Below are 14799 nucleotides of genomic sequence, written 5' to 3' on the forward strand. Positions count from 1 at the left end.
AACGTGACTGAAAGACTGAATGTGACTGAATGACTGAATGTGACTGAATGACTGAACGTGACTGAATGACTGAACGTGACTGAATGACTGAATGTGACTGAATGACTGAACGTGACTGAATGTGACTGAATGACTGAACGTGACTTTATGACTGAATGACTGAATGTGACTGAACGTGACTGAATGACTGAATGTGACTGAATGACTGAATGTGACTGAACGTGACTGAATGACTGAATGTGACTGAATGACTGAATGACTGAATGTGACTGAACGTGACTGAATATGACTGAATGACTGAATGTGACTGAATGTGACTGAATGTGACTGAATGACTGAACGTGACTGAATGACTGAACGTTACTGAACGTGACTGAATGACTGAATGACTGAATGTGACTGAACGTGACTTAATATGACTGAATGACTGAATGACTGAATGTGACTGAATGACTGAACGTGACTTAATATGACTGAATGACTGAATGACTGAATGTGACTGAATGACTGAACGTGACTGAACGTGACTGAATGACTGAATGACTGAATGACTGAATGACTGAATGACTGAATGTGACTGAACGTGACTGAATGACTGAATGTGACTGAATGACTGAATGACTGAATGTGACTGAATGTGACTGAATGACTGAATGTGACTGAACGTGACTGAATGACTGAATGTGACTGAATGACTGAATGTGACTGAATGACTGAATGACTGAATGTGACTGAACGTGACTGAATGACTGAATATGACTGAATGACTGAATGTGACTGAATGTGACTGAATGTGACTGAATGACTGAACGTGACTGAATGACTGAACGTTACTGAACGTGACTGAATGACTGAATGACTGAATGTGACTGAACGTGACTTAATATGACTGAATGACTGAATGACTGAATGTGACTGAATGACTGAACGTGACTGAACGTGACTGAATGACTGAATGACTGAATGACTGAATGACTGAATGACTGAACGTGACTGAATGACTGAATGTGACTGAATGACTGAATGACTGAATGTGACTGAATGTGACTGAATGACTGAATGTGACTGAACGTGACTGAATGACTGAATGTGACTGAATGACTGAATGTGACTGAATGTGACTGAATGACTGAATGACTGAATGACTGAATGTGACTGAATGACTGAACGTGACTTAATGTGACTTAATGTGACTGAATGACTGAACGTGACTGAATGTGACTGAATGACTGAACGTGACTGAATGACTGAATGTGACTGAATGACTGAATGACTGAATGACTGAACGTGACTGAACGTGACTGAATGACTGAACGTGACTGAATGACTGAATGTGACTGAATGACTGAATGTGACTGAACGTGACTGAATGACTGAATGTGACTGAATGACTGAATGTGACTGAACGTGACTGAATGACTGAATGTGACTGAATGACTGAATGACTGAATGACTGAACGTGACTGAACGTGACTGAATGACTGAACGTGACTGAATGACTGAATGTGACTGAATGACTGAATGTGACTGAACGTGACTGAATGACTGAATGTGACTGAATGACTGAATGTGACTGAACGTGACTGAATGACTGAATGTGACTGAATGACTGAATGTGACTGAATGACTGAATGACTGAATGTGACTGAATGACTGAACGTGACTTAATGTGACTGAATGACTGAATGTGACTGAATGACTGAATGACTGAATGACTGAACGTGACTGAACGTGACTGAATGACTGAACGTGACTGAATGACTGAATGTGACTGAATGACTGAATGTGACTGAACGTGACTGAATGACTGAATGTGACTGAATGACTGAATGTGACTGAACGTGACTGAATGACTGAATGTGACTGAATGACTGAATGTGACTGAATGACTGAATGACTGAATGTGACTGGACGTGACTGAATGACTGAATATGACTGAATGACTGAATGTGACTGAATGTGACTGAATGACTGAACGTGACTGAATGACTGAACGTTACTGAACGTGACTGAATGACTGAATGACTGAATGTGACTGAACGTGACTTAATATGACTGAATGACTGAATGACTGAATGTGACTGAATGACTGAACGTGACTGAACGTGACTGAATGACTGAATGACTGAATGTGACTGAACGTGACTTAATGTGACTGAATGACTGAATGATTGAATGTGACTGAACGTGACTGAATGACTGAATGACTGAATGTGACTGAATGACTGAACGTGACTGAACGTGACTGAATGACTGAATGACTGAACGTGACTGAATGTGACTGAATGACTGAATGACTGAATTTGACTGAATGACTGAACGTGACTGAAAGACTGAATGTGACTGAATGACTGAATGTGACTGAATGACTGAACGTGACTGAATGACTGAACGTGACTGAATGACTGAATGTGACTGAATGACTGAACGTGACTGAATGTGACTGAATGACTGAACGTGACTTAATGACTGAATGACTGAATGTGACTGAACGTGACTGAATGACTGAATGTGACTGAATGACTGAATGTGACTGAACGTGACTGAATGACTGAATGTGACTGAATGACTGAACGTGACTGAATGTGACTGAATGACTGAACGTGACTGAATGTGACTGAATGACTGAATGACTGAATGTGACTGAATGACTGAACGTGACTTAATGTGACTGAATGACTGAATGTGACTGAATGACTGAATGACTGAATGACTGAACGTGACTGAACGTGACTGAATGACTGAACGTGACTGAATGACTGAATGTGACTGAATGACTGAATGTGACTGAACGTGACTGAATGACTGAATGTGACTGAATGACTGAATGTGACTGAACGTGACTGAATGACTGAATGTGACTGAATGACTGAATGTGACTGAATGACTGAATGACTGAATGTGACTGGACGTGACTGAATGACTGAATATGACTGAATGACTGAATGTGACTGAATGTGACTGAATGACTGAACGTGACTGAATGACTGAACGTTACTGAACGTGACTGAATGACTGAATGACTGAATGTGACTGAACGTGACTTAATATGACTGAATGACTGAATGACTGAATGTGACTGAATGACTGAACGTGACTGAACGTGACTGAATGACTGAATGACTGAATGTGACTGAACGTGACTTAATGTGACTGAATGACTGAATGATTGAATGTGACTGAACGTGACTGAATGACTGAATGACTGAATGTGACTGAATGACTGAACGTGACTGAACGTGACTGAATGACTGAATGACTGAACGTGACTGAATGTGACTGAATGACTGAATGACTGAATTTGACTGAATGACTGAACGTGACTGAAAGACTGAATGTGACTGAATGACTGAATGTGACTGAATGACTGAACGTGACTGAATGACTGAACGTGACTGAATGACTGAATGTGACTGAATGACTGAACGTGACTGAATGTGACTGAATGACTGAACGTGACTGAATGACTGAATGACTGAATGTGACTGAACGTGACTGAATGACTGAATGTGACTGAATGACTGAATGTGACTGAACGTGACTGAATGACTGAATGTGACTGAATGACTGAACGTGACTGAATGTGACTGAATGACTGAACGTGACTGAATGACTGAATGACTGAATGACTGAATGTGACTGAATGACTGAACGTGACTGAACGTGACTGAATGACTGAATGACTGAATGACTGAACGTGACTGAATGACTGAATGACTGAATGACTGAATGTGACTGAACGTGACTGAATGACTGAATGTGACTGAATGACTGAATGTGACTGAATGTGACTGAATGACTGAATGTGACTGAATGACTGAATGACTGAATGTGACTGAATGTGACTGAATGACTGAATGTGACTGAACGTGACTGAATGACTGAATGTGACTGAATGACTGAATGTGACTGAATGACTGAATGACTGAATGTGACTGAACGTGACTGAATGACTGAATATGACTGAATGACTGAATGTGACTGAATGTGACTGAATGTGACTGAATGACTGAACGTGACTGAATGACTGAACGTTACTGAACGTGACTGAATGACTGAATGACTGAATGTGACTGAACGTGACTTAATATGACTGAATGACTGAATGACTGAATGTGACTGAATGACTGAACGTGACTGAACGTGACTGAATGACTGAATGACTGAATGACTGAATGACTGAACGTGACTGAATGACTGAATGACTGAATGACTGAATGTGACTGAACGTGACTGAATGACTGAATGTGACTGAATGACTGAATGACTGAATGTGACTGAATGTGACTGAATGACTGAATGTGACTGAACGTGACTGAATGACTGAATGTGACTGAATGACTGAATGTGACTGAATGTGACTGAATGACTGAATGACTGAATGACTGAATGTGACTGAATGACTGAACGTGACTTAATGTGACTTAATGTGACTGAATGACTGAACGTGACTGAATGTGACTGAATGACTGAACGTGACTGAATGACTGAATGTGACTGAATGACTGAATGACTGAATGACTGAACGTGACTGAACGTGACTGAATGACTGAACGTGACTGAATGACTGAATGTGACTGAATGACTGAATGTGACTGAACGTGACTGAATGACTGAATGTGACTGAATGACTGAATGTGACTGAACGTGACTGAATGACTGAATGTGACTGAATGACTGAATGTGACTGAATGACTGAATGACTGAATGACTGAACGTGACTGAACGTGACTGAATGACTGAACGTGACTGAATGACTGAATGTGACTGAATGACTGAATGTGACTGAACGTGACTGAATGACTGAATGTGACTGAATGACTGAATGTGACTGAACGTGACTGAATGACTGAATGTGACTGAATGACTGAATGTGACTGAACGTGACTGAATGACTGAATGTGACTGAATGACTGAATGTGACTGAATGACTGAATGACTGAATGTGACTGGACGTGACTGAATGACTGAATATGACTGAATGACTGAATGTGACTGAATGTGACTGAATGACTGAACGTGACTGAATGACTGAACGTTACTGAACGTGACTGAATGACTGAATGACTGAATGTGACTGAACGTGACTTAATATGACTGAATGACTGAATGACTGAATGTGACTGAATGACTGAACGTGACTGAACGTGACTGAATGACTGAATGACTGAATGTGACTGAACGTGACTTAATGTGACTGAATGACTGAATGATTGAATGTGACTGAACGTGACTGAATGACTGAATGACTGAATGTGACTGAATGACTGAACGTGACTGAACGTGACTGAATGACTGAATGACTGAACGTGACTGAATGTGACTGAATGACTGAATGACTGAATTTGACTGAATGACTGAACGTGACTGAAAGACTGAATGTGACTGAATGACTGAATGTGACTGAATGACTGAACGTGACTGAATGACTGAACGTGACTGAATGACTGAATGTGACTGAATGACTGAACGTGACTGAATGTGACTGAATGACTGAACGTGACTGAATGACTGAATGACTGAATGTGACTGAACGTGACTGAATGACTGAATGTGACTGAATGACTGAATGTGACTGAACGTGACTGAATGACTGAATGTGACTGAATGACTGAACGTGACTGAATGTGACTGAATGACTGAACGTGACTGAATGACTGAATGACTGAATGACTGAATGTGACTGAATGACTGAACGTGACTGAACGTGACTGAATGACTGAATGACTGAATGACTGAACGTGACTGAATGACTGAATGACTGAATGACTGAATGTGACTGAACGTGACTGAATGACTGAATGTGACTGAATGACTGAATGACTGAATGTGACTGAATGTGACTGAATGACTGAATGTGACTGAACGTGACTGAATGACTGAATGTGACTGAATGACTGAATGTGACTGAATGACTGAATGACTGAATGTGAGTGAACGTGACTGAATGACTGAATATGACTGAATGACTGAATGTGACTGAATGTGACTGAATGTGACTGAATGACTGAACGTGACTGAATGACTGAACGTTACTGAACGTGACTGAATGACTGAATGACTGAATGTGACTGAACGTGACTTAATATGACTGAATGACTGAATGACTGAATGTGACTGAATGACTGAACGTGACTGAACGTGACTGAATGACTGAATGACTGAATGACTGAATGACTGAACGTGACTGAATGACTGAATGAATGAATGTGACTGAACGTGACTGAATGACTGAATGTGACTGAATGACTGAATGTGACTGAATGTGACTGAATGAGACTGAATGTGACTGAATGACTGAATGTGACTGAACGTGACTGAATGACTGAATGTGACTGAATGACTGAATGTGACTGAATGACTGAATGTGACTGAATGACTGAACGTGACTGAACGTGACTGAATGACTGAATGACTGAACGTGACTGAATGTGACTGAATGACTGAATGACTGAATGTGACTGAATGACTGAACATGACTGAAAGACTGAATGTGACTGAATGACTGAATGTGACTGAATGACTGAACGTGACTGAATGACTGAACGTGACTGAATGACTGAATGTGACTGAATGACTGAACGTGACTGAATGTGACTGAATGACTGAACGTGACTTTATGACTGAATGACTGAATGTGACTGAACGTGACTGAATGACTGAATGTGACTGAATGACTGAATGTGACTGAACGTGACTGAATGACTGAATGTGACTGAATGACTGAATGACTGAATGTGACTGAACGTGACTGAATATGACTGAATGACTGAATGTGACTGAATGTGACTGAATGTGACTGAATGACTGAACGTGACTGAATGACTGAACGTTACTGAACGTGACTGAATGACTGAATGACTGAATGTGACTGAACGTGACTTAATATGACTGAATGACTGAATGACTGAATGTGACTGAATGACTGAACGTGACTGAACGTGACTGAATGACTGAATGACTGAATGACTGAACGTGACTGAATGACTGAATGACTGAATGACTGAATGTGACTGAACGTGACTGAATGACTGAATGTGACTGAATGACTGAATGACTGAATGTGACTGAATGTGACTGAATGACTGAATGTGACTGAATGTGACTGAATGACTGAACGTGACTGAATGACTGAACGTTACTGAACGTGACTGAATGACTGAATGACTGAATGTGACTGAACGTGACTTAATATGACTGAATGACTGAATGACTGAATGTGACTGAATGACTGAACGTGACTGAACGTGACTGAATGACTGAATGACTGAATGACTGAATGACTGAACGTGACTGAATGACTGAATGACTGAATGTGACTGAACGTGACTGAATGACTGAATGTGACTGAATGACTGAATGACTGAATGTGACTGAATGTGACTGAATGACTGAATGTGACTGAACGTGACTGAATGACTGAATGTGACTGAATGACTGAATGTGACTGAATGTGACTGAATGACTGAATGACTGAATGACTGAATGTGACTGAATGACTGAACGTGACTTAATGTGACTTAATGTGACTGAATGACTGAATGACTGAATGACTGAACGTGACTGAACGTGACTGAATGACTGAACGTGACTGAATGACTGAATGTGACTGAATGACTGAATGTGACTGAACGTGACTGAATGACTGAATGTGACTGAATGACTGAATGTGACTGAACGTGACTGAATGACTGAATGTGACTGAATGACTGAATGTGACTGAATGACTGAATGACTGAATGACTGAATGTGACTGAATGACTGAACGTGACTTAATGTGACTTAATGTGACTGAATGACTGAATGTGACTGAATGACTGAATGACTGAATGACTGAACGTGACTGAACGTGACTGAATGACTGAACGTGACTGAATGACTGAATGTGACTGAATGACTGAATGTGACTGAACGTGACTGAATGACTGAATGTGACTGAATGACTGAATGTGACTGAACGTGACTGAATGACTGAATGTGACTGAATGACTGAATGTGACTGAATGACTGAATGACTGAATGTGACTGGACGTGACTGAATGACTGAATATGACTGAATGACTGAATGTGACTGAATGTGACTGAATGACTGAACGTGACTGAATGACTGAACGTTACTGAACGTGACTGAATGACTGAATGTGACTGAACGTGACTTAATGTGACTGAATGACTGAATGATTGAATGTGACTGAACGTGACTGAATGACTGAATGTGACTGAATGACTGAACGTGACTGAACGTGACTGAATGACTGAATGACTGAACGTGACTGAATGTGACTGAATGACTGAATGACTGAATTTGACTGAATGACTGAACGTGACTGAAAGACTGAATGTGACTGAATGACTGAATGTGACTGAATGACTGAACGTGACTGAATGACTGAACGTGACTGAATGACTGAATGTGACCGAATGACTGAACGTGACTGAATGTGACTGAATGACTGAACGTGACTGAATGACTGAATGACTGAATGTGACTGAACGTGACTGAATGACTGAATGTGACTGAATGACTGAATGTGACTGAACGTGACTGAATGTGACTGAATGTGACTGAATGACTGAACGTGACTGAATGACTGAATGACTGAATGTGACTGAATGACTGAATGTGACTGAATGACTGAACGTGACTGAATGACTGAATGACTGAATGTGACTGAACGTGACTTAATATGACTGAATGACTGAATGACTGAATGTGACTGAATGACTGAACGTGACTGAACGTGACTGAATGACTGAATGACTGAATGACTGAACGTGACTGAATGACTGAATGACTGAATGACTGAATGTGACTGAACGTGACTGAATGACTGAATGTGACTGAATGACTGAATGTGACTGAATGACTGAATGACTGAATGTGACTGAACGTGACTGAATGACTGAATATGACTGAATGACTGAATGTGACTGAATGTGACTGAATGTGACTGAATGACTGAACGTGACTGAATGACTGAACGTTACTGAACGTGACTGAATGACTGAATGACTGAATGACTGAATGTGACTGAACGTGACTTAATATGACTGAATGACTGAATGACTGAATGTGACTGAATGACTGAACGTGACTGAACGTGACTGAATGACTGAATGACTGAATGACTGAACGTGACTGAATGACTGAATGACTGAATGTGACTGAACGTGACTGAATGACTGAATGTGACTGAATGACTGAATGACTGAATGTGACTGAATGTGACTGAATGACTGAATGTGACTGAACGTGACTGAATGACTGAATGTGACTGAATGACTGAATGTGACTGAATGACTGAATGACTGAATGACTGAATGTGACTGAATGACTGAACGTGACTTAATGTGACTTAATGTGACTGAATGACTGAACGTGACTGAATGTGACTGAATGACTGAACGTGACTGAATGACTGAATGTGACTGAATGACTGAATGACTGAATGACTGAATGACTGAATGTGACTGAACGTGACTGAATGACTGAACGTGACTGAATGACTGAATGTGACTGAATGACTGAATGTGACTGAACGTGACTGAATGACTGAATGTGACTGAATGACTGAATGTGACTGAACGTGACTGAATGACTGAATGTGACTGAATGACTGAATGTGACTGAATGACTGAATGACTGAATGTGACTGGACGTGACTGAATGACTGAATATGACTGAATGACTGAATGTGACTGAATGTGACTGAATGACTGAACGTGACTGAACGTGACTGAATGACTGAACGTTACTGAACGTGACTGAATGACTGAATGACTGAATGTGACTGAACGTGTCTTAATATGACTGAATGACTGAATGTGACTGAATGACTGAACGTGACTGAACGTGACTGAATGACTGAATGACTGAATGACTGAACGTGACTGAATGACTGAATGACTGAATGTGACTGAACGTGACTGAATGACTGAATGACTGAATGTGACTGAATGACTGAATGACTGAATGTGACTGAATGTGACTGAATGACTGAATGTGACTGAACGTGACTGAATGACTGAATGTGACTGAATGACTGAATGTGACTGAATGTGACTGAATGACTGAATGACTGAATGACTGAACGTGACTGAACGTGACTGAATGACTTAACGTGACTGAATGTGACTGAATGACTGAACGTGACTGAATGACTGAATGTGACTGAATTACTGAATGACTGAATGACTGAACGTGACTGAACGTGACTGAATGACTGAACGTGACTTAATGTGACTTAATGTGACTGAATGACTTAACGTGACTGAATGTGACTGAATGACTGAACGTGACTGAATGACTGAATGTGACTGAATTACTGAATGACTGAATGACTGAACGTGACTGAACGTGACTGAATGACTGAACGTGACTTAATGTGACTTAATGTGACTGAATGACTGAACGTGACTGAATGACTGAATGTGACTGAATGACTGAATGTGACTGAATGACTTAACGTGACTGAATGTGACTGAATGACTGAACGTGACTGAATGACTGAATGTGACTGAATGACTGAATGACTGAATGTGACAGAATGTGACTGATTGACTGAACGTGACTGAATGACTGAACGTGACTTTATGTGACTTAATGTGACTGAATGACTGAACATGACTGAATGTGACTGAATGACTTAATGTGACTGAACGTGACTGAATGACTGAATGTGACTGAATGACTGAACGTGACTGAATGTGACTGAATGACTGAATGTGACTGAATGACTGAACGTGACTGAATGACTGAATGTGACTGAATGACTGAACGTGACTGAATGTTACTGAATGACTGAATGTGACTGAATGTGACTTAATGTGACTGAATGACTGAACGTGACTGAATGTGACTGAATGACTGAATGTGACTGAATGACTTAATGTGACTGAACGTGACTGAATGACTGAATGTGACTGAATGACTGAATGTGACTGAATGTGACTGAATGACTGAATGTGACTGAATGTGACTGAATGACTGAACGTGACTGAACGTGACTGAATGACTGAATGACTGAATGACTGAATGACTGAATGTGACTGAATGACTGAATGACTGAATGTGACTGAACGTGACTGAATGACTGAATGACTGAATGTGACTGAATGACTGAATGACTGAATGACTGAATGTGACTGAATGTGACTGAATGACTGAATGTGACTGAACGTGACTGAATGACTGAATGTGACTGAATGACTGAATGTGACTGAATGTGACTGAATGACTGAATGACTGAATGACTGAACGTGACTGAACGTGACTGAATGACTGAACGTGACTTAATGTGACTTAATGTGACTGAATGACTTAACGTGACTGAATGTGACTGAATGACTGAACGTGACTGAATGACTGAATGTGACTGAATGACTGAATGACTGAATGACTGAACGTGACTGAACGTGACTGAATGACTGAACGTGACTTAATGTGACTTAATGTGACTGAATGACTGAACGTGACTGAATGACTGAATGTGACTGAATGTGACTGAATGTGACTGAATGCCTGAATGTGACTGAATGTGACTGAATGTGACTGAATGACTGAATGTGACTGAATGACTGAATGTGACTGAATGACTGAATGACTGAATGACTGAACGTGACTTAACGTGACTGAATGACTGAACGTGACTTAATGTGACTTAATGTGACTGAATGACTGAACGTGACTGAATGACTGAATGTGACTGAATGACTGAATGTGACTGAATGACTTAATGTGACTGAACGTGACTGAATGACTGAGTGTGACTGAATGACTGAATGTGACTGAATGTGAATGAATGACTGAATGTAACTGAATGTGACTGAATGACTGAACGTGACTGAATGTGACTGAATGACTGAACTGAACGTGACAGAATGTGACTGATTGACTGAACGTGACTGAATGACTGAACGTGACTTAATGTGACTTAATGTGACTGAATGACTGAACGTGACTGAATGTGACTGAATGACTGAATGTGACTGAATGACTTAATGTGACTGAACGTGACTGAATGACTGAACGTGACTGAATGACTGAATGTGACTGAATGACTGAACGTGACTGAATGTTACTGAATGACTGAATGTGACTGAATGTGACTTAATGTGACTGAATGACTGAACGTGACTGAATGTGACTGAATGACTGAATGTGACTGAATGACTTAATGTGACTGAACGTGACTGAATGACTGAATGTGACTGAATGACTGAACGTGACTGAATGTGACTGAATGACTGAACGTGACTGAATGACTGAACTGAACGTGACAGAATGTGACTGAATGACTGAATGACTGAATTTGACTGAACGTGACTGAATGACTGAACGTGACTGAATGTGACTGAATGACTGAATGTGACTGAATGTGACTGAATTACTGAATATGACTGAATGACTGAATGTGACTGAATGACTGAACGTGACTGAACGTGACTGAATGTGACTGAATGACTGAACGTGACTGAACATGACTGAATGACTGAACGTGATTGAATGTGACTGAATGTGACTTAATGTGACTGAATGACTGAATGTGACTGAATGACTGAATGTGACTGAATGACTGAATGTGACTGAATGACTGAATGTGACTGAACGTGACTGAATGACTGAATGACTGAATGTGACTGAATGACTGAATGTGACTGAATGACTGAATGACTGAATGTGACTGAACGTGACTGAATGACTGAATGTGACTGAATGACTGAATGTGACTGAATGACTGAATGTGACTGAACGTGACTGAATGACTGAACGTGACTGAATGTGACTGAATGTGACTTAATGTGACTGAATGACAACGTAACTGAATGACTGAACGTGACTTAATGTGACTGAATGACTTAATGTGACTGAACGTGACTGAATGACTGAATGTGACTGAATGACTGAACGTGACTGAATGTGACTGAATGACTGAATGTGACTGAATGACTGAATGTGACTGAATGTGACTGAATGACTGAATGACTGAACGTGACTGAACGTGACTGAATGACTGAAAGTGACTTAATGTGACTTAATGTGACTGAATGACTGAACGTGACTGAATGACTGAATGTGACTGAATGACTGAACGTGACTGAATGTGACTGAATGACTGAATGTGACTGAATGACTTAATGTGACTGAACGTGACTGAATGACTGAGTGTGACTGAATGTGAATGAATGACTGAATGTGACTGAATGTGACTGAATGACTGAATGTGACTGAACGTGACTGAATGTGACTGAATGACTGAACTGAACGTGACAGAATGTGACTGATTGACTGAACGTGACTGAATGACTGAACGTGACTTTATGTGACTTAATGTGACTGAATGACTGAACGTGACTGAATGTGACTGAATCACTGAATGTGACTGAATGACTTAATGTGACTGAATGACTGAACGTGACTGAATGTGACTGAATGACTGAATGTGACTGAATGACTTAATGTGACTGAACGTGACTGAATGACTGAACGTGACTGAATGTGACTGAATGACTGAATGTGACTGAATGACTGAACGTGACTGAATAACTGAATGTGACTGAATGACTGAACGTGACTGAATGTTACTGAATGACTGAATGTGACTGAATGTGACTTAATGTGACTGAATGACTGAACGTGACTGAATGTGACTGAATGACTGAATGTGACTGCATGACTTAATGTGACTGAACGTGACTGAATGACTGAATGTGACTGAATGACTGAACGTGACTGAATGTGACTGAATGACTGAATGTGACTGAATGTGACTGAATGACTGAACGTGACTGAATGACTGAACTGAACGTGACAGAATGTGACTGAATGACTGAATAACTGAATTTGACTGAATGTGACTGAATGACTGAATGTGACTGAATGACTGAACGTGACTGAATGACTGAATGTGACTGAATGACTGAACGTGACTGAATGTTACTGAATGTGACTGAATGTGACTGAATGTGACTGAATGTGACTGAATGTGACTGAATGTGACTGAATGTGAACTGAATGTGAACTGAATGTGCAGGATGAGCAGGATGTTGAGGATGTTGAGGCTTTGAGAAGTGTGTCAACGTGAGATTGACGCAACATAAAGGCCGCTGTGAGTCACCGAGAGAGTGGGACAGACGGAGGATGTTAGCTCATCTTCAGTGTAATGGAGGAGGCTGCTCCTCTGATGTAATCGCAGGTTTTTAAAATCAGACAATCCCATCTTATTTACAGAAAGAGAGCCACCAAATCCAGTGTTTAGAGTTGGTACGTTCCCCAAAACCATGAGAATATATGCTGTGTTCCAGACCCAATGTTTAGCCCGTAAATTACAACTTCAAGTCATGACAAACCCTTCTAGCTAGTGTTAGCTAGCAGCTACCTACCGTTGACGTTAGCTAGCGTTAGCTAGCGTTAGCTAGCATTAGCTAGCGGCTACCTACCGTTGACGTTAGCTAGCGTTAGCTAGCAGCTACCTGCCGTTGATGTTAGCTAGCGTTAGCTGATGCTAGCGATTTCTAGTCGGCAACATATTTTGGGCTTCATTATATAAACATAACCTGTAGTACACTGTAAGAAAAGATACACCATATCTACTCAATAAAAATGAGGCAACAGATTACAAGCAATATTATTAATTAAATTTCACATGGTTTGGTATTGAGTAAATATGAATTAAATGAGACCCTTAATAGTTATCCATTTAATATGAGTATATTCGAATTGAAAACAGTACAGAATTAATTATAACCTAAACAGAAATATTGAGTTGATTTGAAAAAGATAAACTCCCTAATGTGTAA

This window comes from Sander lucioperca, chromosome 3 (assembly GCF_008315115.2).
Source record: "Sander lucioperca isolate FBNREF2018 chromosome 3, SLUC_FBN_1.2, whole genome shotgun sequence".
NCBI classification, from domain to species: domain Eukaryota; kingdom Metazoa; phylum Chordata; class Actinopteri; order Perciformes; family Percidae; genus Sander; species Sander lucioperca.